Source organism: Coregonus clupeaformis, chromosome 9 (assembly GCF_020615455.1).
Source record: "Coregonus clupeaformis isolate EN_2021a chromosome 9, ASM2061545v1, whole genome shotgun sequence".
Lineage (NCBI taxonomy): Eukaryota > Metazoa > Chordata > Actinopteri > Salmoniformes > Salmonidae > Coregonus > Coregonus clupeaformis.
In genome coordinates, this window is record NC_059200.1 from 5196789 (window position 1) to 5200915 (window position 4127).

A 4127-nucleotide genomic window follows, 5' to 3' on the forward strand; every position below is an offset into this window, starting at 1 on the left:
ACAGGGAACTTTTACTAGGATTAAATGTCAGGAATTGTGAAAAACTGAGTTTAAATGTATTTGGCTAAGGTGTATGTAAACTTCTGACTTCAACTGTATGTCATGTGTTTCCAACACAGGTTTAAAGACAGACCTCACTCTCTCATATTTGACAAAGTCACTTTTTCTCCAGATCTAGTGTTTTATGTTTGTGTTGATTTTATATCTAAGGGAAAGTCATCCAATTCTGGGGTTATATTTTACATGTTGCTTGTAAACTGCTCTGTGTTCATATTTATTTTTACAAAACAGGAGGATGTGTTGTACTTTAGGTTGATAGTATAGTGAGCAGAGCACAGTAGGCAAAACGTTTCAGAAATGTGGGTTTAATGACTACAACACTGAGTAATGGCACTCAAGCTGCTCAATTTGGATTATAGCAGTGTTTCCCAAACTCGATCCTCAGGACCCAAAGGAGTGCACGTTTTGGTTTTTGCCCTAACACACATCTGATTAAAATTATCAAAGCTTGATGATTAGTTGATTATTTTAATCAGCTGTGTAGTGCTAGGGCAAAAACCAAAACGTGCACCCCTTGGGGTCCCGAAGACGGAGTTTGGGAAACCCTGGATTATAGGCACATTTTGTGTGAATTCAAGGCCTTTGGATCTCAAGCCTAATCCTCCTGCACCCTGCTCTCTGCCCCTACTAATTATTGAAGGTCGATTACTGCCATCTGCTGGAATATAAAAATACTGCTGCTGTAATTCATTTCATTACCACTCTTACATTCATACTGTTAATCACAACCATGAAAGCAACATTCACAATGCAAATTAAGGGCATTTCATTAATTTGGACATTTTCTAAGTACTTGAAGGGTGTCATTTCCAATACTATCGAGTTGCCAATACTGATTGGCAGGTGAGTGTTGAGCCAATATCTTCTCTGCATCTATCTGCAGACCCAGAGGCATCAGGCAGTTGAACAAGAGTTAGCAAAGTTCAGGATGAGGGGGATAAAGTCGTTGATGTTGTCTGGCAGCGTGGGATTGGTGCCAACAGCAAATCAACTTCCCCTAATATCCTGGAGAGAAAGACAGAGAGCATGTGGCATTGGAGGGATCATTCAAATTACAGTGCATTTGGAAAGTATTCAGACCCCTTGACTTTTTCCAAAACATTTTACGTTACAGCCTTATTCTAAAATGGATTAAATCAAACATTTTCCTCATCAATCTACACACAATACCCCATAATGACAAAGCGAAAACAGGTTTTCATAAAATTTTGCAAATGTATAAAAAATAAACATACCTTATTTACATACGTATTCAGACCCTTTGCTATGAGACCCGAAATTGAGCTCAGGTACATCCTGTTTCCATTGATCATCCTTGAGATGTTTCTACAACTTGATTGGAGTCCACCTGTGGTAAATTCAATTGGACATGATTTGGAAAGGCACACAGTGCATGTCAGAGCAAAAACCAAGCCATGAGGTTGAAGGAATTGTCCATAGAGCTCAGAGACAGGATTGTGACGAGGCACATATCTGGGGAAGGGTACCCAAGAATGTCTGCAGCATTGAAGGTCCCCAAGAACACAGTGGCCTCCATCATTCTCAGACTGGGGCGAAGGCTCACCTTCCAACAGGTCAATGACCCTAAGCACACAACCAAGATCACGCAGGAGTGGCTTCGGGACAAGTCTCTGAATGTCCTTGAGGGGCCCAGCCAGAGCCCGGACTTGAACCCGATCGAACATCTCTGGAGAGACCTTAAAATAGCTGTGCAGCGACGCTCATGGGGTGGCAGGTAGCCTGGTGGGTAGGAGCGTTGGGCCAGTAACCAAAAGGTAGCTGGATTGAATCCCCTAGCTGACAAGTAAAAAATATGTCGTTCTTCCCCCGAGCAAGGCAGTTAACCCACTGTTCCCCGGGCGCCGAAGACGTGGATGTTGATTAAGGCAGCCCTCCGCACCTCTCTGATTCAGAGGGGTTGGGTTAAATTCGGAAGACACATTTCAGTTGAATGCATTCAGTTGTACAACTGACTAGCTATCCCCCTTTCCCTTTCCAACCTGACAGAGCTTGAGAGGATCTGCAGAGAAGAATGGGAGAAACTCCCCAAATACAGGTGTGCCAAGCTTGTAGCGTTATACCCAAGACGACTCGAGGCTGTAATTGCTGCCAAAGGTGCTTCAACAAAGTACTGAGTAAAGGATCTGAATACTTATGTAAGTGTGATATTTCCGTTTTTTTATTGATAATACATTTGCAAAAACCTGTCTTTGCTTTGTCATTATGGGGTATTGTGTGCAGATTGATGAGAAAAAATAAATAATTTAATCCAATTTAGAATAAGGCTGTAACATAACAAAATGTGGAAAAAGTCAAGGGGTCGAATACTTTCCGAATGCACTGTATGTGAAAGGGACGCAGTATTCTAACACACAGGTAACAAGTAAATAGCCTGATGTGGCCACCAATTTGGAGGCAAACAATGTTAAAGTGTCTAGGAGTCATCGATAGGGAACACCACACAACATGAGAAAGAGACACACCTTGAGAGCATCATGCCAAACAGGAAGTGTAAAGAAGGGGCTTTCCTTGAAAGATGGGGAAAGAGAGGAGGGTCTCAGCTGAGGTCCAAGCATTTTGATATGTTCTGTCCAGTTGCCCCTCAAACAGGTCTGTAGGTGCCATCAACCATCCTACATACAGTATCATAGTGAGTGAACTGTGAGGATAGCAAAGAGAGAGAGAGAAATCAATAATCACTGTTGAACATTCCATTTAAAAATGGTGTAATACTGTTCTAGAGTCAGATTGTCTCAGCACAGTAGGGTACAGCAGGGTTAGAGGATATTGTTATATTGAATGTGTAAGAAATAGCTAGGCAAAAGGGCCAGATAGGTAGCCATTTACAGTAACTGCAGTTCATTATTAGCCTACTAAGTCAATAAGCACCAGCCAGACAGAAGATCTAGCTAAGTTAGCTACATAAAGTACTGTAGAAATCTCACCTTTCTGCAGCAGTTACCTCTGGCCGGGCTGCTTCAACTTGAAGCATGTTGAGAGAACGTTAACTTACTTCCACTAGCTAGCTACTACTACTATCTAGCATGAGGGACTAACTTACTTCCACTAGCTAGCATGACTATAGCCAATAGCTAGGTGAGGCTAGAAAGCTAGCCAGCCAGCCTGCTAGCTAGCTAGTCAGTTAGCTAGCTTGACAGCAGTAACGTTGGCCGGCTAATGCTAGCTAGCCAGGTAGTGCAAGCCAACTTTGTTCAGTTGTCGTTGAGTTCATTCTATTGCCATGCTAACTTGATGATACTGTAAATTAAGCATTTTAGCGAACATCACTATTTTTATCCTCCTGTCACACAAATGTCTAAGGACACTACAGCTCAATCCAGACTGTAAACACACCCGCTATGCGCAGTGAATATTATATTAGGGGGCGTGTACTTCCAGGTATGAACAAAAATCTAAATCTGATACATTTTCTCGATATTTGTTTTCTGTTATTGGATGTCCAATTTGGAAACCATAAACGAGAAAAATAGTTGATATCCAATTTTCGTTTTGAACTAGAAAAATGATAAAACGATTAATTTCCTCTTCTTTGACCTTGCCGAGATTAAAGGAAATACGAATTATCCATAAACACATTGACCCATTTTGTCGTTATTTGTTTTCTGTTACTCGATGCCCAATTTGGAAACCATAAACGAGAAAACAAGTTCATATCCAATTTTCGTATTGGTCTTCAACTACAAAAATTTTTGTTTGGCCTTGCCGAGATGAAAGGAAATAGTAATTATCCATAAGCACACAGACCGCATCTTGAATTTTATGTGGCATAGTTGTTGACCCCTTGAAACATACATTATACAACTTATATTGGTCATTTTAAGCAATTTATGATTTTTTGTTGGTGGCAGACAAACTAATTTATTCGTTTCTCTTTTAAGCAATTTCCTCTTCCATTTTTGTGGCAGAGTTGCGATGAGTTGGTTATAATTTTGTATTGAGCATACATCTCCATACACCTTCATGCTTTGCTTGTGTGACATAATTCTAAGATTATTGTTTAGTCTACAATGTCATTCATAAATGCTTGTCGGATGTGGCAGGGCTTG

At 40.8% G+C, this 4127-nt stretch overlaps 1 long non-coding RNA gene across 1 annotated transcript; it reads right to left on the bottom strand.

The window, feature by feature from the left end:
• Window positions 1–349: 349 nt before the first annotated feature.
• LOC121574335 lies at window positions 350–3439 on the bottom strand. The gene is made up of 3 exons (XR_006002170.1): window positions 3006–3439; window positions 2544–2719; window positions 350–1065 (listed from the first exon to the last, which is right to left on the bottom strand). It is a non-coding gene; the product is annotated as an uncharacterized LOC121574335 (long non-coding RNA).
• Between the last annotated feature and the right edge of the window lie 688 nt (window positions 3440–4127).